Consider the following 23,316-nt stretch of genomic DNA (forward strand, 5'->3'; position numbering starts at 1 on the left):
GCTCCGCACACCCCTTGATAAGTCTCCCATTCTGAGACCCTAGTCCATCTGGCCAAGTCCCAACACCCAGCTGAAATGGGGAGGCTGGTGTGGGGGAGAAGACAGACAGAGGCCCCAAACTTCCTATGAATACTCTGGGTCAGCAGTTCAATAGTACCCATTGTCCCACGTAGCAAGGTTATATGACAAGTAGTCGTGCATGATCCCCTTTACTCAACGGGGAAACAGAGGCCCACAGCACAGGACTGGTAGGAACGGGGTCAGGAACTGAACAGAGAACACAACAGGAGCAGGCCTCCTAGCCCCCAGGAACGTCGGCTTTGAGGTCTGAGAGGCATGGCTCAAGGCCTGGAACATCATGCTCTAGGGCAAGTGGAGTCCCTTTTTGGGTCAGCATTTCCTCACCTATAAACTGGGTGCAGTGGAGTGAGGCAGTGCAGCTGTGTGTGCCTCACACTGGAAGCTGCTCCACAAATACCACTCCCCTTCCCCCAGCAGATTCAGGCAGCCTCCTATCAAATGACCCCAATGGCCTCCACCTGGCTGACTGAAACCCACCATCCGGGCCTACACTCCCCCAGTCCAAACCTAGAGTGGCCCTATTCCCTGGCACCCCAGCTCTGCTGCGAGTTGCTGGAAGACCTGCCAGGTAGCCCCCTAGGTTCCCTCAGCCCCTGCCCTGTCATGGAACCCTCCATAGGCCCTGTGTTCTCCCTATCTCCTGCCCAGGAAGATTAATTACCTGCCATGGAGCCAGAGAGTCTCTGCCTCCTCTTACATGGACATGCACATAGTCAGGCCTCACACAAGAAGACCTAGACCCTGGTCCCTGTCCAGTCTGCTGCCAGAAGCTATGCGACCTTGAACAAGTCCTTAACCTTGTAGGGCCCATCTCTTTACTTGTCCAGTGGTGGTCACATTCCCATCTAAATTCTAGGCTTGTGAGGACAAAGTGAAGCCACCTCTGTAACATACTTCCCATGAGATGGCCTCATGACTTCTGCTTAGGACATTAGGACTCCAGCGACAGGAGGAGGGTGCAGAGAAGGGCCAGGACCAGGAAGACACAGGAGCCAGACACAGATGTCAGAGAAGGAGGGAAGCAGAGGGTTTTCCCTACTGTGCTGTGAGGGCTGAGGCTGCCTGGGCAGGGGAACCGAAACCCAGGGGCTGGTCACTGGCGGTGTCAACTCTGGGACCAAACTGCTGCCGTCCCTGTTACTGAAAGTGAAGCAATGGCAGGAGACACCAGCCAACCTCAATGGCTGGGAGTTGGCCAAATGGGACAGCAAGGGACCCACAGCAGATCTTATCTCCAGGAATTCTAGAGGAGGCAGGCTAGAGAAGGAGTCTCTGTCCCCAGAGGGACCCAGGGATGATGGACAGATATAGCCCTGCCCCCAGGCAGCTCCCTGCCTGACCTTTCTCCCTTTCAGGGGAGAGAAAGGGGTCTGCCTTCGGGATTCCCAGTCTTATAGGGAAACTTCACCAACATCAGCCTTATGAGAAATCAGTGTGACAGGGAGTGTCCGTCTCTGTGCTCAGGGAGCCCCAGAGGGCTTGTCTGCCTCTGAGGGAGCAGATATTTGAGTGAATATTGGGCATCTGTGTGTCGACACCTTCCCGGCTTCTTTCAGACCCTGCAGTCTGATGAGGCTCCTGTCAGGTGGGGTCAACAGGCCACCGCCAAAATGATGCAGACCCACCCACCCACCCCCAGCAGTTTTGTCCCAGAGTTGACACCTCCCACCCTCAGATATGGCCTCTGCCCCTCCCCCAGCCCTCTTGTCTGAGGGGCATCTGTATCCAGCAGCTCTCGGGCTTGTGAGTACATGAGAATGTGTGGCCCTCATCTGGCCCTCTCAAGGTTTACTGCCCACCCTGCCCCCACCAGTGTCTGAAGAAAGGCAAGAATTCCTCACTTTAAGGAGAGGATTCCTGGTTGGGTCCTGGGCACCGGTCTTCCTCAGAAGTGCTTCTGAAAGCTTGGAAGATGGAGGGTGGGGGAGACATCTGGCCTAGGGATGGCTGGGCTCATGGCCTTGAACAGCTGGGCTGCATCTGGCTTCCAGACATCCACCTCCTGCTCCATGATTCACCCCAGCCTCACATGTCTGCTGGGGCTCAGGGCATGGGTGTAGGTCTGACTGCGTGCCTTCTCCCACACGCACGCGCAAGGCTCCCGTGGACACCGGGAGGGGCGATGTCTGGGGTCATGAGCTAGTAGAACCCCTTCTTTTCTTTCCCCTGGGCCTCATGTCATCTTTCATGCAGCCACTTGGGAGGTGGGATCCACCATGACTCAGTCTCCCCGCCTGGAACTCCTCTTGGGCTCTGCAGGCTCTGTGCAGGTGAGGTTGAGAACACGCTGAGAGTGGTGGGCAGCAGGCCACAGAGCAGGCCCTGAGCTCCCACAGCTCCACCAGCTCCACCAACTCCTCCCAGGGAAAGGAACATCTCAGGACAGCAGAGGAGGGGGCTGGAGAGGAAAATAACATGCCAGGGAAGGAGGCTATAGGGAGCCCAGAGCATTTCCCTACCAGGCAGAGCTTCCTGAAGACAGGGCTATGACTGTGTGTCCCTCAGACAGGGGCTTCCTGAGGACAGGACTGTGTCTCCTCCCTCAGACTGTTGTGAGTTCCATGAAGACAGGGGCTGTGTCTGTCCATCAAACTGGGTCAGAATAGGATTCCTTTTGGCATCTAAAACAGATGAGTCTACACATCTACACACTTCAAGGTTTTCAGACTGGAAGTGGGTGGGGAATCCCAACAAATCACCCTTCTGAGGAAGGACAATCACGCTCACTAACATGGGTCCTGAATACGCAGCCTGCTCCCAGTTCACCCACTCACCCCTCTGGGTGGTCCCTCCCACCATCTAGCCCCATTCTCTCATGCTAAATCACCATGGGTGGCTGGGCAGGGTGGACTCAGGGTGTGCAGGCAGGACCTGCCTGGGCCTGGTGGGGTCAGGGTCGAGCTGAGAGACCAAGCATTTTCTGGCTTTATCCCAGGCCCAGCTGCCCTCAGCTGGGAAGGTCTACAGAGCCATTTGAGCATGGAGGCAGCCAACAAGCCTGGGCACCTACCTCTATAGTCTGGGGAAGTCAGGAAAGGCCAGCTCCTGGGTCCACAAGCCCAAATCAGCTCAGGAAGTGGGTCCAAGCCTGCCTCGGTTTTTCCTTATCCTATACTCTAGCCCCCAGGGTTACAGAGGGGGATCGCCCCTACCCCAGTGGTTCCCTGGGAGGGATGATGACCCCACCTCCGAATATATATGTGTAGCTGTGGAGAAATCTGGAAACAGCTGGACAGACCTAGAAATTCCTCCCTGTTTCTTTAACCCCATTCCTCTCTGTCTGCTCACCTCCTGTTCCACTTTCAGGACAATGAAACAGGATCATGCTGAAACTGGTATGGCCACACCAGGAAAAAAAGGACATTTGTTTGTTTGTGTTTTTTTTAATGGTGCAGAGATCAAACTCAGAGCCCTGCTCATGCTAAGCAAGTGCTCTACTGTTGAGCCACATCTCCAGTCCCAGAGGGAACTGAGGATGTGGCTCTCCTGTGCCACTGATCACCCCGTCTCCTGGCTGATGGGGTCAGTCAGTGCCTCTCCAGGTAGCACTGGGAATTGGCCATCACCATGACTGAATGTATCCTGAGCTATCAACCCCACTACACACAGAGGGAGACTGAGACCTTTTGCAGTGAGCACAGATCCTGCCCTAGAGTGAACCCGCCAGGCTTGTGGTCGACACCCACGCTGCCTGAGTCAGGGTGGCCTTTCCCTCTGCCAGACCATGAGCTCCCTAAGGACAGGGACTGGTCTCAGCTTCCTGAGAGGAGCTTGCTCGGTAATGGATTGAACAAAGACAGGCAAAGCACCGAACCTCAGCTGGTCATGCTGTGGAACTCTGCAGCTTGGTCAGCCTAAACCGGCTGGCTCAGGACCTCCTCACCTCTGGGCCCCTCCCTGGCCACAAGTCCCCTGCTTGGTTCCTGGCAGCCCCAAACTTCTACTGTCTTGACAGAGAGGGTCTAAGGCGGCACAGAGAGCTGTGCACTCAGGCCAGAATGGACCATTTGGAGCAGTCCCCAGAATCTGGTGCAAGAGCCCTCTCCTCCAGCTGGGAGAAGGGCAGGCAGAAACCCACATGCTGTCCCCTGCCCCTGAGTCCCAGCCAGTTGGCTGTGCTAGGCTCAGCTTGGCCAGATTCTCCCACACTCAATGCCATCTCCCTTCTCACCCCCACCCTGGCATCATCCTTCTTTCCAGTACAGCCTTTGCTCCAGCCACATGTCTAAGCAAGGACTCAGCCCCAAGAAACTCAGCCCGACCCCACCAATCTCTGTTCATCCTCCTGCTCCCTCTACTCCCCAAATCTCCCCAGGGCCCCTGGGCTCCACATACTTTGCAGAGCTCTGACAGCCAGAAGGGTCTCAGCAAAGGCCTCAGGCAAGGGCAGCGATCCAGTTCCCCCAGTAACCTAGCATGCCTGTCTTCCAGTAAGCCACCAAACCACTCTCCTATCCGGCCCTATTGTCAGCCTGTGACATCCCTCAAGGCAGCAAGTTCCTTAGCTCTGCTTCCCATTGTGTGGGCGAGGAGGAGGCCTCTCTCTTATCAGATGCCAAGACTTGCTGCAACCAGGCTCTGAAGCAGAGAGAGTTGTCATTGAGCCTAACCCTCAAGTTCACACTCTATAATCCAGAGGCAGGCTCACGCAGAACTTGCCAGCTTCCATTGTGGCCCTACTTCATACACCTTTTGGTTGAGTAACTTTTCTTTTCTTTTTTTTTTTTTAACTTAAAAAAAATGTGGGCAAACACAAAACATGAAGTTTGCCATCTTAACCGTTTTTAAGGGTTCAGCTCAGTGGTATTAAACATGTTTCAGTTGTTACCCAGCCCCCACCACATCCATCTCCAAAGTGCTTTTCATCTCACAAAACTGAAACTCTACCCAGCAAACACTAACTCCCCAGCCCCCAGCAACCAGGGGTCCACTTTCTGTCTCTTTGAACTTGACTCCTCCAGGTGCCTCATTAAGGTAGAATCATGAAATATTCAGCTGATTTCACTCTTCATAATGTCCTTCAGGGTCATTCATGTTGTCTCCTGTGTCAGAATTCCCCTTTTTCAGGTTCCTCCATAGACTAGGCATGGACCCAGCTATGCCACCCTTTGGTATTTATCCTGAAGAATTAAAGTCATCTTACTACAGTAACACATGCATACCCATGTTTATAGCAGCACAATTCACAGTACCCAAACTATGAAACCAGCCTAGGCATCCAGGAACGGATGAATGGAAAAAGAAAATGTGGCTTGGAGTTTTATTTCAGCTATAAAGAAAAATGGAGTTTTATTTCAGCTATAAAGAAAAAAGGAAATTATGTAATTTGCAGAAAAAAAATGGATAGAACGTGAGACCATGGTCTCACGTTCCATCCATTACGTTAAGCAAAATAAGTCAAACTCAGAAGATCAAGGGTTGTATGTTTTCTCTCACATGCAGAAGCTAGAAAGGAAAAAGGAAAAGAAAGGTGTTGGGGGTGGGGGGCAGGTCTCATGAAAGTCAAAGGGAGATCAACAAAGGAAAAGGACCAAGGGGTGGGAAGGTGGGGAAGGAGAGAGGAAGTGCTGGGGAGTGATATTGGTCAAATTATATTGTTATATTGTGTGCATGTACGAATATGTAATGACAAACCCTGTCACTGTGTATAACTCTAATGCACCAATAAAAAAAATGTGGGAAAAATCCCCCTCCTTTTAAGGCTGAATAATAAATAATCCACTGTATCATTGTATGTATGTAGCACTTTTTTTTTTTTTATTGTTCTATACTGAGGCTGGAAGCCAAGGTCTACAAAACAAGCACTCCACCACTGAGCTACCTCAGTAACTTTTTTTTTTTTTTTTTAAGAAAGAGGAGGGGGAGAGAGAGAGAGAGACAGAGAGAGAATTTTTTTTTTAATATTTATTTTTCAGTTCTCGGCAGACACAACATCTTTGTTTGTATGTGGTGCTGAGGATCCAACCTGGGCCGCACGCATGCCAGGCAAGCGTGCTACCGCCTGAGCCACATCCCCAGCCCCACCTCAGTAACTTTTTAAACTATTCTTTTAGAAAAATCAAAGCAATGTATTCTCATGTAAAAAAAATCTGAACAGCTCAAAAACAAATAAAATGAAAAATGGACTTGTATTCTCTCTGCTCACAGAAAGCTGTTTCTGGTGAATCCTAGAATTTTTGAGGCACAAGGGCCAACAGGTTTACATCTATTTTTGACACATATAGTGACTTACTCGTGCTTCCAAACATATGAGTGTGCATACTATAAAATGTGTAACAACACAGACTGCTGAGTCCCGGCTCCAGGGTTCCCAACCCAGTAGTTTAAGGTGGCCCAAGATGATGGGCTCCTGATAGCCCCCCCCCCCCCAGGATCCAATGCTGCCCTGGGGCACACTCTCCACCGAGTAGCACCATATAAGTAATGTCCTGCCATGTGCTTTTCCACTTAGTATCAGTGCCGAAGCTCACCCTCACTCCCCTCAACCACTACATGCTCCAGGGTTTGGAAATTCATGACATATCTAACTGGGCCCTACTGATAGACTTGATGTTCCTTCCAAGTTTTCAAGTTTGGAAACAAAATTGCAATGAACACACACTTGGGACACTTTTAACATTGTATCTGGGGGATTCCTAGGCATGAAATCCTAAACTGTAAATTACTTCTTCTGATGCATATTACCAGGTCCCTTCCTAGGTACAGTGACTTTCCCATCAAGTTTAAAGATGCTTGTGTTCACACAGGCAGAGGTCACCCTTGGAGTAGCCGTCAAATTGGTGAAAAGAGAACCTTCTCATTTCTTAATTTTGATTTTGCATATTTTGACTGAGGGAGCACTTGTTAGCCATTCAGAAACCCTCTCCTGGCTGAGCATGGTGGTACTTGCTTGTAATGCCAGCAACTCAGGAGGCTGAGGCAGGACACTGCAAGATTGAGGCCAGCCTCAGCAGCAATGTAACAAGACCCTGTCTCAAAATTAAATTTTTTTAAAAAATGGGGTTGTGTTGGGGCTGTAGCTCAGTGGCAAAGTGCCTCTGGGTTCAATCTCCACTAAAAAACAAACAACAACAAAAAAAAAAACCCCAGAAATCCTTTTCTGTTCTTTCATGTGCTTTGGCCATTTTTCTGTTTGGTTTTTTTTTTTCCTTATTGACTTGTAAGAATTCTGTCGTCCATGTTGAAAATATTTTTTTCCAGTTTGTTATTTGCCTTTAGACCTTAGGATATTACATTTTCATGTAGCCAGTTTTAAAAAATCTTTCCTGTGGAGACTCCTGGATTTTGTCATACTTTCCCCCACTCCAAGAATATATACTTTTAGAATTTTTGCTAATGTTTTCTTCTAGTAATTTTATGGTTTCCTTTTTACATTTATATTTTTGTTCCATCTGGAATTTATTTCAGAAATAGAGAACCGTTTTTATTTATTTATTTTTTCCTAAGCAGCTAGCCAATTATCCAATTTGATTGAATCATTCATCTTTTCTCCTCTGATCTAAAATGTCACTTTATCATATATTCAATTTCCATTGTTCATGGGTGTGTGTCTGGACTCTACTCTTTTCCTTTGATCTGTCTGCCTGTTCTTATGCCAGTACCCAACTATTTTATTATTGGAGCTTTACAGAACACTTTCATAGCACTAGTTGCCCCTTATAATACCTCTTTTTCAGAATTTCCCAAGCTCTCTCTGCATGTTTATTTCTCCAGATGAACTTTAATATAATTTGTCAAGTTCAAAAGATCTTGTTGTTTTTCACATCTTCTAACAGATGTGATTTTCTGATTTCTCAGCGCACAGCCAAACAGAAACAAGCTGAGAACAAGGGGGGTGGGTTGGAGATGGGCCTGAGGCAGGCAAAGTGAAGGCAAGGCAGGAGAAGTGACAGCTAACAGGGAGGGAATAGAAGTGATGAAGAACTATAAAAAGTAGACACAAGAACTATGAATATGTAGCCATCAGGGAAGTGGGGCCAAACAGGGCTTGGGATTTTCACTACATTACAACCAGAATAGTGCTGGACCCTTGTGACCACAGTTCTGAGTCACAAAGACTCACATGTTCTGTAACCTCTGATTAAGAAGGCCGGGAAGTGTGTAATACCCACTAGTGATTCCTATCCAAAATATCCCTTTTTAAGGCCTCAGATATTAATGTCTGGAAAACCAGTATGAAACGGTTCATTCTTGGATGATGAAATCAATGTGACATGTTTCTGGTCTCTACAGTTTTCTCAAAACCCACCTCCAAATTCCAAGGAGCTGCCAGCATTGAAATTTGAATTCATTCTACCCATGGAAACAGAGCTGAGGGAAATAGTCCCAGTCTTTCAGCCAGTCCAAACAGCTCAAAAAAAAAAAAAAAAGATTGACCTCTTACCAAGCGTCTGCCCCAACAGAAGAAGATCATCCCCCAGTCCCCAACATACCCACTGAGTGAATGCTATGTTCCCATCATACTGGGGGACTGAGGCTCAGAGAGGTCAAATGACTTGAACATTTAAATTACTATGTGAGAGAGCCCTCACTCTCATTCCTGCCACCACCAGAGTGCCCAAAAGGCAACTGATCCTATTCAGACATCCCTTTGCAATGTCCTGCCACCTGCCCAATTCCCATAGCCAGAAGACAGATATCTCACCCCAGACCTATAAATGGTATGTGCAGCTGGAAGGGTGAAGTGAGGTGTCAACCTGAGCCACTCAGGAAAGTTATGGACAGGCTCTCCCTGTATGTCACTTTCCAGCCCCAAATTAGGGATTCCCAAAGTAGGGAGGTTTCCCCTGGAACTTAGAGATACCTCCAAGATTAGGGCACTGCCTGCCACAGCCAGGGCCTCCCTGCCCTCCCTAGGTTATCCCAGGACACAGTTTCTGTGTTCACCATAATACACCTTTGCCAGAGGTGTGGGCAGAACCCAGCCTGGTCCCAGACACCCCAGGGAATTAGGAGCTGTGCAAGTGACATAGGAGAGAAGAGGTGACAGGGGAAGGCACTCCCTTGGGAGTTCCCCAACACAGAAGAAACAGAGGTCAATGCACTCCTTTGTTTTTTCTTCCCAGGCCCTTAATAAGGGGCATTACAGGGCTCACCCTGTATTCAGGTACAGAGGGGTGGGAGGAAGAGGCTCTCAAGGCTGAGACTCCTGGGGGGCCACCTTCGTGGGACTATATGGTCCGAATGGCAGGCAACCAGTGCTTTCAGCCCGCTGTAAACCCCCAGCCCAAGACCTGGCTGACTGTAGAGCACTGACCGAGAGGAGGAGCAGGGTGAGCAAATAAATTCATTCCAGCACCCCACCATGAAGTGCCTACTATGTGCAAAGGACCTTGCTATTGAGGTGGAAGATGAAAAGGGACCTGAGTTGGAATTCGCTGGAAGGGAGGCAACGTGCACGGAGAAGGTCTGGGAGCCGGGCTGCGCGGGGTGTCGCTGAGACTCAGTCCAAGCATCCCCAGACCCTGGGCGCGGAGGACACGCGCGCTCCGGGGCCCGGCGCGCGCGCTCAGGGCCGGCGCCGCACGCGCGCGCGCTCACGCCGCTACTCCCCCGCCCGCGCGGCTCCGGCTCCCGCGCGCGCGCACTTGAGGCCTCCCTTGTGCGTCTCCTCCATTCGCTACGTGCAGAATAGTCCGTCGGCAGCAGCTGCAGCGCCGGGTGGGAGGGGGAGGAGGAGGGGAGGGGGAGGCGGCGCCCGGGTCTGGGGGAGGGGCCGCGGCGGCCGGGCGAGAAAGGGGTGGGAAAGAGGGGCTGGGCCCCCGCAGCGGCCGAGCCCGGGTGGGCGCCACTCTCGTCCCCTCCCCCTCCCCGTCACTGCTCCTTTCTGCAAGGCCATCGCGGCCATCCTCCTGCTCCGTGTCGGAGGCGTCCTGCAACCCAGCGGACCTACGGGCTGTTTCTCCGTGTGGTCTCCTCCCTAGAACCCAGACCCCAGACCCAAGAAAGAGCCACTCCTGCTGTCGCCTCTCTGCTTCCCGTCCCAATCACATTGCCAAGCTTTTGTGTGATACCACCCCACAGCAAGGGCTTCCCCACTCCTCTTTTTGGGGTGGGGTCCCTAAGAGGTGCTGCAGCCTCACTCCCCTTCCAGCCCTTGCTCTTACCCCATCTGAAGGAAGAGGCATGGACAATGTGGACCCCGCGAGTGTATTTCCCAGCATCTCACCATGCGCACACAGGCTCAGCCATGAAAAGGTCACCTGGCCCAGAGAACTCTGCTGCCCAGGTCCCTAGGGCCGCTTCCAAAGGAGTGCCGGAAGGACTGAGCTGGTAGGAATTCTCAGGCATTACAAGGATGTACCCTATACACCTGTTTACAAAGGGTTCCCCAGGAATGTGATAGCAGGGGTCCCAAAGGGGTGGATCCTATAACCCTTAAGGACTCCAAATAGACCAGATCCTGGTCCTGCCAGGAATCCAGATGTGGCCCAGATGTCCACAGCAGTCCCTCCCACAGGGTGGGACACCAGCTATTGTATGCAGCCCCTCCCAATCAGTATCAAGGGAGGAAAGCTAGCAACCTCCAGTGCCCATTCCCCATTCAGCCTGCTGGGAAAGCACAACTCCCTCACCTTCCTCTTCCTGCCTAGAGCCATCTGGGTTCACCACTTAGGTTCAACCTGTGGTCTAACTTCTAATCCTCAGCTGAAAGGTTAAGTCTAGATCCCCAGGAAGGAAGGTGTCCTTCCTGGGTCAGTCTCATATCACTCTCTCTCTCTCTCTCTCTCTCTCTCCCTCTCTCACACACACACATACACATAGACACACACACACACACACAGTGACCCATGAGCCTGGGCTCTACATTGTATACAACTGGACACAAGGAAAGGGATTGATTTCTCTGCTCCATTCCTAGTGGCCTCATCTTTGGGCAACGCCCTCTGCTGTCCATTGGGAAGTACAGGAAAAAACAAGACTCAAACTCAGAGGATCTGCGGAGGGGGACAAGAGAGAGAGAGAAACAAGTGGAGACTTGGAGCTTATAGTACCAGCTGGGCTGGCCACACACAAGGGAGGCATGATGAGGTTTTCCTGGATATAAGGGGTTTGGGGCCAGCTCTCCATGGGCTTAGGGGGCAAGTCAAGTAGGTAGATGGTGCTCAGGACACCCCAGGAGTGGCCCTTCCCATGTGCTAGGCCCTGCCCCTGCCCTGGATGGCTCACATACCCACTGACCCTGAAGGCTGCTGTATGCTGCCAGGGGGCCCTCCCTAGTCAGCCTCTCCAGGGGTGGTGGTTGGGAGGAGCTGAAACTTGGGATAGAGAGAAGGTGACCCCAAGATAGAAGGCTGCAATTGACAACCCCAGTTCACATATACAAAGGATGCCCAAGCCCAGATCCCTGGCATGGCAGGACTCAAGGGGGGTTGGGCCTGAGTCACAGCCTGGCATGAACCTGCCTGGTCCCAGGAGATGCCAGCTACCAGAGGTGAGACCTGGGTCAACAACCCATTGCCCTGCCTCCTGATGCCAGGTATCCTCCCCATCACGTCTCACACGTGGGGCCAGGGCGGGACCAGGGCGGGACCAGGGCGGGACCAGGGCGGCACACAGGGCGGCACACAGATGGTGCTGGGCTGGGCTAGTGCTGGGGTCTGTGCCTTAGAGCCACTGAGGAGTAGGACAGGACAAAGATAACTGAGGGGCTGTCCTTGCTGCAGCAGGAGCAAGCCTGGTTAGAGAGAAAAGGGACTGGATGGACCCCCAGACTTTTGGAGTCTGTCCTTTGTCCTGAGTGAGGGAGGCTGCAAGTGTCCCCAAAGACTGGCAGCTCTAAGACCCACCCTCAAGTTGCTTCTCCTGAGGTGGGTCTTCTAGTTTGGCCCTCAGGGCCTCAACATCAGCACACACCCTTCACCCAGGTCTTACCTCCAAAGGCAGCCCCTGCTCCTGGCTTTCACAGCACCCACTGGGCCCTTGTCCCTAGACCTGACTTCAGTTCTGCATCCCAGCAAAGTCAGAGAGCCTGGCTGTCCGCACCACTCCCATGGTAAATGACACTGTAGCTTCCACTGTCCCACCCTCCCTGCACCACTTGACTGATTCACTGACTTCCACCTTGCAGGCCAGGCCCCCTTCCAGGCCCAGCCTGGGCGAGGAGGATTCCTAGGGGAGGGATTGGGGCCCAGGGGAACAGAGAGCCAGGCACTTTATTGGAGGTAATTAGTTAATTCACTCTGAAAGCAATGAAGGAGGAGAGAGGAGGGGAGGGGGGCTCTGGCCTAACAGGGTTCAACTGCTCACACTGTGGTGTCTTTCTAGCCCAGAGCTGACCGGAGTGCCCACACGCCCTTAGGAGACCCTCGATTCCATCCCAGATCAGTCCAGCAAGGCCAGGAGCAGAACCAGCAAGTGTAGGAAACAGCGTGTGCAGTGGGGTGGTTGCGAACCAGGCTTTTGAAGTTAAGTTCACACTTGGGAACTGGCTGGAGAAGGGGATTGTGGAGATGCCGAGGGTCCTGGGGTGGGAACTGGTACCTATCCTGCCACTCTACCTCCATCCCTCTCAAGGTCATTCTATCTACCCCAAGGTAGGGGCCCATCCTCCTCCTTTGGTCTAGAAGTCCCGGGGCTGCCCATCCTAAACCGAACAGGGCCTGCAGCTAACTCCACTCGATTTACTGCAGGAAACCACTCCAGCAACGGGGAAAAGGGCGCCGGAGGACAGAGCCCCTGCCGGGCCCCAGGGGGCGTGTCGGCGGCCCCAACGCATCGCCGGTAGGCAGCGTGGCGGGGACTCTGCCCGACAGCCTCCTGCGCCGTCCGGAGCAGCTGACTCGCTGGCCGTGAGCCAGGTCGCCACGGCCGGGAGGCAGCAACGTGCGGCGCGGCATGTCGCGGGTGCAGAGGCAGGGAAACGTGGGGGCGGGCCGGCGCGCCTCCTCCCCCTCCCCACGCTGGCCCATTCATAAAACCCGCAGGCACTGCCCGGGCCTGGCAGCCTTGGCTTCCTAATTGCAAGCTCATTAAGGAGTTTGCATCTCATTTGCATGGAAATCATTTCCTGGCCCTCAACAGAGAAACACCCCCACCCCATCCAGCAGCCCCCTGTGCCCTGCTCTACCCAGCCACAGTCCCGGAGAGGAAGGGGCCTGTCCCTCTGGTCGGCGCCCTCTACCCTGCCGCCTCCCTATTCCTCCTGTCCCCCTTGGGAGTGGGGGAGGGGGATTGGCAGAGCACCCACCCAGCAAGGAGCCCTGCCTGTGCCCCAGGTGAGCTGGCTCTGCCCCAGTGGGTCCAAGTGAGGGAGATGCCGGCCAAGTCATTTGCCCCCCGGCCTGGCCATGCCCAGGGAAGGGAGGAGGCGGTGGGCAGTCCTCTGGAGCAGCTGGGAGTACCTGGCAGGAGTAGGGCTGGTGGGTGAGGCTGTTCGTGCCCAGCCTCACGTACCTTCCCTGCTACAGGCCGTGCCCCCACCCCCACACCCCTCGCCCCACAGAACAAGCACTCAGTGAGTACCAAACAGACACCCAGTCACCGGCGCACAAAGACACCCACACTAGGCCAGCCATCATGGCGGCCTCCCTGGCAGCCACCCCCGGCGGGCAGACAGATGCCTTCACGACCATTTTGTTCTCCAGCATGGTGCCAGGGTTGGGGGAAGGGGCTTGTCCTGAGACTTCTCTGAGTAAAAGGCCCACAGGGGGGTTCCCTTATGAACCCCAGATGTGGCCTTTTGCCCCTCTTCTCCTGCAACCCATACTTATGGGGGCCCCCAAGTGCTGCTTCCTGCATGAGGACCCGGCTTCTGTTCTTCCTGTCCCAAGTATATGTGGTGAAGGAATTGTTCCCCACTCATCTGAAGTGGGGGGATATTTTAATACAAAATCTGTTGGAAATGGAATAGAACTGCCCAAAGTAGATGAAATCAGATACTGCCTGGAACAGTGTCCTGGATCTGTATATCCTAGCATAGTGAAAATGATCAGGAAATTTTCAGCATTAGAGTCCAAAATAAAATCTAGCCTCTTGTTCAGGTCATTAAGGTCCCTCCCCAGTCCTGCTCATGCTTCCTGTCTGCCCACACTCCTACCTGTTGAATCTGAAGTTTCTTCCTTCTATGGCTAGGGCCAAAAAGGGTGGGCAGGAATGTTCAGTTGGCATTTGAGCACTGTGTGTGTGCATGGTACAGGGATGCTTAAAGAAAATACTAGAACACTTATTCATTTTTCATTTCATCCTTTTTCTAATTAATGTGACCATATTGTAAAAGATCAACAATACAAAATATATTCATATTACAGGGGTGTGCTCAACAATCTTTTTCTTGCTAGGGTTCCATGATCAAAAATAGCTTGAAGGTCACTGGTCTAGACTTCAGGCAGAGTGACTGTGGGCAGGGGCTGGTTTGTCTTGTCTGTCTGAGTATCTGGCCTCAGAGCCTTGAAGGGAGGCGGGAGCAGGGACAGAGTGGTAAAGGAACAAAGTCCACTCCTAGAAGTGACAGATGAAGAAACTGAAATGACTCTGGGTGGGGAAATTGCTCAGAGGAGGACATGGACAGATAGTCTCCCATTGGTGCTAGATCTGCTGGGCCCAGCACCCAGCATCACCCAAACCCAGCTCCCACCCACATCAGCAAGCGCCACTCCCTCTCCTGCCTGCTAGACTCTGCTGGCACCAAAGGAGCAGAGCCAGGTAGGGTTGCCACCCACCACATCTCCCAACTTGGCAGGAAGCCTGTTGAGTGCTTAGTATTCTGGAATTCTCCAGAAGCCCATCAAATATGGAGAAAGCATTTAGGCTCCAGACAGGCCCCAATTCCCCTCCAGGTGAATGACGTGGGCACAACACATAACTGCTATGGGCTTTGGTTTCTTCGCCTATAACACGGGACTGACAAGCACACTTACCACGTGGTGTATTGTGGATACTGACCAGCCTGCTGGTGTACACATCTAGCACATAATGCATGCACCAGAGTCTTCCTGGTCTGTGTGACAGGTGCCCACTAAAGAACCTATTGTGGGCTGGGATTGTGGCTCAGCGGTAGAGCGCTCGCCTAGCACGGGTGGGACCTGGGTTCGATCCTCAACACCACATAAAAATAAAGGCATTGTGTTGTGTCCATCTACACCTAAAAAATAAATATTAAAAAAAAATGGTTAGTCTTTGTTTAAAAAAAAAAAAAAAAAAGAACCTGTTGATTGTGACTTGGCATCATCCTGCGAAGGAAAATTCTGCAGGCAGACAAATGAGCCCTTGCAGACACCTCCCTGCAGAAATTTTGCAGCCACCCAGAAGCCTGGGCTTTCTTTAAACTCGCCCACTCTCTGGTGGTTTGGCCTCCTCTTTTCCACCCTGTTCCTTTCTCGCAGGCAGGACAGCTTCACTTCAAGCATGAGCTGAGGGTGACATCTAGTGGCCATTTTTGCAGCCGCATGACCCTGACTGGTGACACCCTCTCCTGGAGGGACCTGAGGTCAGGTGTGGGAGCTCTTGGTTCCAACACCTTTCCTGCCCCTTCCATCTCATGGTCAGGGCCCCGGCAGTCTCTGAGGCAGCCACTCCCCGCTCCGCCCTTCAGGTCTCCAACTGTCAGGGCTGCACCCGGTGGGAGGGATGACCAAGGAAGACTGCCCACTCTGCAGCCCCAGCCCTGGCCCCACTCAGAAAGCAGAATACGGCTACCCTTCTCTCAGGTGCTACTGGACACCTTACAGGCATCACCTCGCTCAATTCTTATCATGAGAGCCCATAATTATTGCAAAGAAGCCAAGACACAGCAAGGAGACTGCAAGACTCACAGCTCCTTGGTGCCCAAGTGCTGAAGCGACTCCTGGTGATGCTCAAGGCCAAGAAGAAGGTGCCTGACTCGGGGCTGGGAGCTTCAAGTTCCAAGCCAGCTTTGCCCCAACTAGTGGGGTGGCCTCTGTGGAAGGCCTCCTGCCCACTGGGCCTGTTTCTTTGACTGTCCTATGACAAGTGAGAAGAGTAGTGATTTTCAAACTGGCTGTACATGGATCCCTTCGGGGTGTTAATATACAGGCTTGCTGAGCCTTGCCCGAGAAAATCAAAATCAGAGTGGAGCCAAAGCATGGGTTCTTTTCAAAATCTTTCTGGGTGCTTCTATATGAGAACACAGCCTTTCCAAGTTTCCATTTTTCAGACTCCCCTTCCTTCCCGAGGTCAGCTCCCCGGGCTTCTCCCAGTCCCAAGGGCTTTCCAGAGAAACTGTCTCAACTCCTCCCAGACCCCCAGAATAAGTGACCTCCTCACCATCAGGGGCCCCAGGAGGGCACTGGCCCATCGGCCCTTTCTAGAAAGGGCCCAGCAGGCTTGAGCCTCCTGAGGCTCTGACCCCAGTCCCGGCCTCCTGGCTGGGGGAGGGAAGGCCACAGGGAGCTTAACCCCAACAGGATGAAGGCGGCATAATTAGGGTCAGGCGGTTGGCTCAGCCTGCGGAAATCCCCAGCTTAGTAGGGATGGGGGGGGGGGCTGCAGCCTTGGAGAGGGGGTCAGGGCAGAAATGAGGGGGCAGGGGAGGCCAGGCATGTGAAGACCCCAGGACCTAGGCCCCAGCTGCCCCCTGAGAGGGCCCAATAGGGACTCCACACAGTCCCCTCATTTTCTGGGGGTGCTGACCCTCACAGAGGGAGGGAAGGGGTATCCAGCCCCCACCCCTTGAGGTCCTGCTGCTCCTTCAGGATGGGGTGCACCAGGATCACCCCCTACCCCAGTCTTGGCGGGAGGCAGAGGGCCCTGGTGGGAAAGGACTACAAGAGCATTCCCAGGGTGACCCCGGCTGCCCCTGCCTATAATCCCCAGGCCTTTAGTGAGGGATCACCTTCCCCTGTGGAATGTAACACCCAGGGGATGAAACAGGGGGGTGCAGATGTCAAGAAGGGGGCCTTTCTGGGGGTGGGTACTTCCCAGTCCCCCAAAAGGCCCTTCAGGAGGTGGCAACTGCAAAGAGAAAAGCCCCTTCCCCCATTATTCCCCAAGCCTGTCTTCTGAGCTCACCGCGGGGGCACAAGGTCTCAGGCCAGGTTGACCAGGTACCCTCCAGCCAACGCCCACCCGAATCCTAACACAGGGCAGGGCCTGGACGGTGGCTTTTACTAACCTTTCATCTCACAGGGGAGGAAATGGATTTGACAGACAAAAACTGGTGAAGATCGTGTAGTGTCAGAACCACACCTAGAAGGCCCAGCTGCCCGAGGGACTGCTTTAGTAATCTAGCAAGAACAGCAGCTTGTCACTCAGGAGTCCCTCACACCTGTGCTGGACCCTCTGCCCCACAGCAGGGCACTCAGCTCTCTTACCCTCCAGGGTCATGGGCTGGACACGGCAGGGCAGGAAGGGGATCATGCATACTGGTCACAGCTGGGACCAGGGCCCAGAATCAACACCAAAGGGCTGGCAACATTTCCCACCCACAAAGCCTGGCCTCCCAGAGGCTGACCTCTCTTCCCCAGCCTCACCCCTACCCCATCAAATAGGCCCTGAATGAGCCTCAGTCCTGCTGGCTGTGGGGTCTCCCAGGAACCCCTGTGGACAGGACCACGTGGAACACAGAGGTACAATGCCCAGCCCAGCACCCACCACAGAGATGCTCAGGAAGAAGGAGGGACTCCTGGAAAGGTGGCAGAACTCAGCTCAAGTCACAGGACCCTAAAAGCACCTTCAGTAGGAAGCCACCTCAAACATCCGGTCCAGCCCACATGACCTCCCACATGCCTCGACACTGTGAAGTGGGAGCCTCTCGGCTGTCCATTCAGCCTCTCAGCTAGTGAGCCTTGTTCCATGCTCGGCCACGTTCTGGGGCTGAGGCAAAGTACCATGTTCAAGGAGGCAGGCTAAGTCCAAATAGAGCCGAGGGTCCTCAGGCAGCCTCTCCTGGGCCCTGCATGGTGCTAAGTGAAAGTCAAAGATGCTCATCAGAAATGATCCCCCCACCATTATGTCACACTGACATCAAGTGTGGTTTGCACGCTCGGGCTCATTCCATACTCATGACCTCCAATCCCAACCGCACCAACGTCGCTGACAGATGGCAAGGTGAGGCTCAGAACATGATGGCCTTGCGGCTGGAAGAGCAGCAGAACCAGGACCCTGCCTGGCAGCCCAACTCCAGCCCAGGGTTCCCTTTACACACCCACTCCCAGCCCCCACCAACGTGGGTTTCATGTGGAAGACAGGATTAACCCAGGAGGAAGAAATTGTGATTCGGGCCCCAATTATAAAACTAATCAGTGACAACGGATTGGAGGCCTTCAGGGTCCCAGCACAGCCCTGAGTCTGATAAATGCATAGGAGTTACAGGTGGACCGTGGAACACCCCCCTCCTCCTTGGGTCAGGCCCACAGTGTCCTGGGCTAGCTCGGTGGCATGGGCAGATGCACACACAGGCACGCACACACACTCAGGGTCATGAGTCTCTGCACGTTCCAGGGACAGGGTGGCTCAGCCCCTTCCCTCCCCTCTGATAACCCAGCGGCTTCCTGCAGGACCGGCACGTCGGCCTTCAGTCTGGCCACGTCAGGCACGTGCCAGGCCAGCTGCCAGGGACCCGGGCCCCAGGCCTGCCGGGCCCTAGAGGGTGACCTGCTACATGACTGACCCTGCTCAACCTCAGGAAGAGGGTGATTGGGGTGTGAGGAGCCCCCATTCAAATCCCTTCTCAGAATCAGTGTTCACTGCAGGTAGGGGCTTACTGGGGAAGCTCAGGGTTCCTGGGGCTTCGCGTGGGCACTCAGCCCTGATGGCATCTCTGGGCACACTCCAGGGAGGTCCAGGGAAACAAGATGCTCCGGTGGGGACTGACGTGGCTCTAGGAGGAAAGGTGGTGTGGCTACAGCAGGGCACCCAGCCCTCTTGCCCTCCAGGGCCAGCTAGACATAGCAGGGTAGGAAGGGGATCATGCATACTGACAAAGGGTTGAAAGTAAGAATGAACCTGGGAAGGTGGAGGTGCCCATGTGGGCTGTTTGGAATCGAGAAGTAGGGAGAGGGTTTGGCCAAAGAGTGCTAACAGGGCAGTTGGAATTTAAGGAAAGGGAGACTCATGTGGCACAGGGAAGGAGATTAGGAAACAGCCAGGGTTAGATACCAGTCTTGCCATTTATATAAGCTGGGTGATTTGAGCAAGTGGCTAGCCCTCTCTGAGCCTCTTGATGTCATCTGCAAAATGGAGCTAATAATAGTACCTGGCTTGCAGACTTTGAGAACTGGATGACACTCTTGGGGTAAAGCACGGGGCAGCCGTTGTCCTTGTCACCCTGTCCTTGAACTGTGTGATGGACTGAGAAGAGGGAAGGAGTCACGGCTGGGAGCTGGCATCTTCCTGGGGATTCTGGAAGGTCCTGGGAGAATGTCTGCTTCGTTCAGATGAAAGGGTCCAGGTCAGAGGGAAGAAGGAACTTGCCCAAGGCCACTGAGAGTAAGGACAGAGGCAGGTCCGCTGAGTCTCCCACCAGCTCCTTTGCCTGTGAGGTGCCCTGACCCTGCTCAGAAAGAGAAGCCAGGGACAAAGACCCCTTCACCTCTGAGAGCCAAGGCCGGGCCACCTGCCTTCTGGACCTGGGAATGGGACGCTCCTCTCCTGTTCCCACACAAGGCCTTGCTGAGGCCCAGGGGACACTTGTACAACCTCCAAAGCTCAGGGGCACGGAAGGTACCTCTTCCAGGACACCCTGACCAGCAATGGCAGTCTTGCCAGATGGCTGAGCCGTCACCCTGGTCTGTGGACATGTTGCTTTCCCACACTGACCTTCAAGGTTCTGGGGAGAGACAGAGTCTTCATCAAATTTCAGGCCACAAACCTGACACCACAATCCAGCCTAACCTTTGTAGGTGTGAATTAAGGGAGACCTGACCATGTTGGCCAAGGACCCTGAGCATAGGCACAGGGACCCCGGGACATTGCCACCCTGCCCCGGCCTGTCCTCCCTCCCCCACGCCTGGGCCCCATGCTAAGAGCAAGTTCCTGGTGCAGGCTGTACCTTGTCACTGGTGCCTGGCATTTACCAAAAGGGCAGAGGCACCGAGAAGGGCCTCCCTGTGCCATCCGCTCTTGAAGGAGCCCTCAGAGGGAGAAGAGTCAGGTTTCAAAGTGCCCGAAGATGACAGAGTGATGGCGAAAGCTTGGCATGTCAAAATCCACCAGGGGTCACATCTAGGCTGGATGACAGAAAGAACATTCACAGAGCAACAAGAGGACAGCAGCCCTGCCCCATAGTGGGCATGAGAGATGGAAGGCAAAACCTCAAAAACACAAGAAAAAATGCCAAAGAACACCAGAGACCTCCCCACCCCAGGCAGATGGGCAAAGACACACACGCTGGGTTAAGGCCAGTATCCGTGGGGACACGGGGACCCAGGAGCCGTCTGCCCTGTGGGAGGCGGGGAAGGCCGGCCAGCCACAACAGCCTGGGGTGGGTCATACTCCGTCAGGTTAAGAATACAAGTGCCCCGTGACCCAGTGACTCCACTCACGACTCCACCCCGGGATCGTCAGGGCACCTTGACATGGCGGGGTGGGGGGGCAAGAAAATATGTGGGTGCCCCCATGGGGTAGGACCCAGCGGTCTGAAGCAATAGGGCTGGATTTTATAAACAATGCTGAGAGGGGGGGACCCATAACACATGACAGTCACCAAAGTGAAAAATATAATAACATGTTTACAAAACAGCCATCCCCACTTGCAGGAACCACAAAAACAGGAAGGATCAAATATTAGGAGGGACAAAGAAGGGTGTGGGGGAGAGAGGAAGAGGAGAATCACTCCAAAAAAACACAAAGAAGGCCAGAGGCCTGTGACCCTGGGAAGATTAGCACTCCCCTCGAGGGCGGACCCCAGCCTCCAGGGCCCCCAGCAAGGCTCAGTGCAGCCAGGATCCCCATCTGTGAGGCTCTGAGATGGACCCACCTCAGAGGACCCTTCTCCTACCGCCCTCCACAGCCCAGGCGTGGCTGACGTCCAGGGGGGCCCACGGAGCTGCACACAGCTCAGGCTCCCCTTGTGGCTGAAATGGAAGAGCAAGGGACCTCCAAACCAGGGCCTCAGGAAATGGGACCAAGCTCTTGCCCTTATAAAACTCCCTAGAATTAAGGGGGCTTGCTGGTATTTGGTTTGTTCCTTTGGTTTGGGGTTTGGTTTTTTTTTCTTTACAGAGAGTTCTTTAGACACGATTCTGAAACATCTGTGAAGGGGTATTGTGTCTTTGGCATGCTTCAAAATAATCTGGGGGTGAGGCCGAAAGTGGGATATGAAATCAGAATGATCATAGAATTAATAGCTGCCGAGTCTGGGAATGGGGGTACAGGTCACCACACTTGATTCTCTACTTATGTGTATATTTAAGTGTTTCCATAATAAAATTTTTCAAAAGAAAATGATCCCCGGGGCTGGGGATGTGGCTCAAGCCATAACAGGCTCGCCTGGCATGCACGGGGCACTGGGTTTGATCCTCAGCACCACATAAAAAAATAAAGTAAAGATGTTGTGTCCACCAAAAACTGAAAAATAAATATTAAAAAAAAAAAAAAGAAAATGATCCCCAGTAAGAAAATCCCCCTTGAGAGGAGAGGAACCTCTAACCTCAGGAAGCCCCCAGTCTAAAGGGGGAGACATGGGCTGGGGATGTGGCTCAAGCGGTAGCGCGCTCGCCTGGCATGCGTGCGGCCCGGGTTCGATCCTCAGCACCACATACAAACAAAGATGTTGTGTTCACCGAAAACTAAAAAATAAATATTAAAATTCTCTCTCTCATGAGAGCCACAGCCGAAGGGGCCCCAGCAAACTTCCAGCTGCCAGCAAACTTCCAGCTGCCGGCTGATGATTGGCTCACAGCAGCCCCAGCAACATCTAGCTGATTGGCTCCTCTGCTCATTGGGCTGTTTCCCTGCCCTTTCAGACCACGGAGCTGCTCATTGGGGGATTTTTTTGGCTCCGCCCACACGACCCAGCCAATCGGCCTCAAGAGCAGGAGGAGTGGGGGAGGTGGAGAGGCTTGTGGTTAAGAGAGAGGCTTGTGGGAAGCCGGTGGTGGCAGCTGGGCTCTGAGGGTTTTTCCTGAGGAGCTGTTTTGTTTGGCCTGTGTGGTTCTAAAAATAAAGTTAGTTTCTTTTGACAAGTGGCTCCTGAATTGTGCCCAGCCAGACTGCGGCATTTGGTGGGCCGCATGGGGAACCACTGAGGGTAAGTGATAAGGTAAACTGCTCACCCTTGAGGGCAGGGCGAGAGGATGGGTAGCCATTTTAAGATTATTCTTTTGTTTTGCTTCACTTTTGTTTTAAGTTGCCTGTTCCTGGAGATGAATGAGACGGAAGAAAAACCGCTCATATCTGAGGAAAAACTATTTACGTCTGAGGAACAGATAGGGAGAAAGGACGGATGCACATTTCAGGAGGATAGAAAGGCTATAATGATTTTTTGTTGTTCCATTTTTATTTCATTCTGTCTCGGTTTTGTTTGGCGTCATCTTGTTGGCTTGTATTATAGTAGAAATATGGGATCAGAAATTAGTAAAGGGCTGGGGATGTGGCTCAAGCGGTAGCACGCTCGCCTGGCATGCGTGCGGCTCGGGTTCGATCCTCAGCACCACATACCAACAAAGATGTTGTGTCCACCGAGAACTAAAAAATAAATATTAAAAAATTCTCTCTCTCTCTCTCTCTCTCTTTCTCTCTCTCTTTAAAAAAAATATTTGAAAAAAAAAAGAAATTAGTAAAAAACAAACCGAAAGAGTGTTAAGTAAATTATTAGAGGAAGGAGGCATCTCAGTAAAATCAAGAACAGTCAGGGCATACGTTGATACAATACAAAAATGTAGCCCATGGCTTTTTAAGGAGGAGTTGTTAAAATATCACAATGGAACCATCATGGTGAAGATTTAAAAAGAATAGAAAAGAAAAGCCCAGGGATTCTGCCAGTTGGCACATTGACATTGTGGGCGTTGGTATCTGGTTTGCTTAGTCCAAAGCCTTCAGTTCAGACAAAGATAGAGGAAGAAAGCTTAGAGCAGAAAAAGCCATCAGGGGGAAAGTTACAAAAGGAGACTGCTACTAACAACTTTCTATCACCAGAGGGCGTAAGTGTCCAACCAACAGTGCCACCTCTACAGGAGACTGCTACTAACACCTTTCTATCTCCAGAGGACGTAAATATCCAACTAACAAGGCCACCTCCATATGCTGGGAGGCCCCCAACCCCCGTAGTTGATAGATGGGATCCTGAGACAGGACCTCAAAGATCAGCATGCTCTGTATTTGAACAGTCAGGAGGGC

At 52.9% G+C, this 23,316-nt stretch overlaps 1 long non-coding RNA gene across 6 annotated transcripts; it reads right to left on the minus strand.

Moving 5' to 3' along the window:
• Positions 1-10,826: 10,826 nt before the first annotated feature.
• Positions 10,827-21,666, minus strand: LOC308649259. Of its 6 annotated transcripts, none has more exons than XR_014022052.1 (6): positions 20,030-21,666; positions 19,744-19,807; positions 19,235-19,405; positions 18,744-18,859; positions 14,940-15,163; positions 10,832-14,520 (listed from the first exon to the last, which is right to left on the minus strand). It is a non-coding gene; the product is annotated as an uncharacterized lncRNA (long non-coding RNA). The 6 variants fall into 6 exon arrangements; XR_014022053.1 differs by having other exon boundaries at positions 19,235-19,402; positions 20,030-21,664; XR_014022050.1 differs by lacking the exon at positions 20,030-21,666 and having other exon boundaries at positions 10,827-14,520; positions 15,089-15,163; positions 19,235-19,402; positions 19,744-19,997.
• Positions 21,667-23,316: the final 1,650 nt, after the last annotated feature.

This window comes from Spermophilus citellus (assembly GCF_964194105.1).
Source record: "Spermophilus citellus genome assembly, chromosome: 5".
NCBI classification, from domain to species: Eukaryota; Metazoa; Chordata; class Mammalia; order Rodentia; family Sciuridae; genus Spermophilus; species Spermophilus citellus.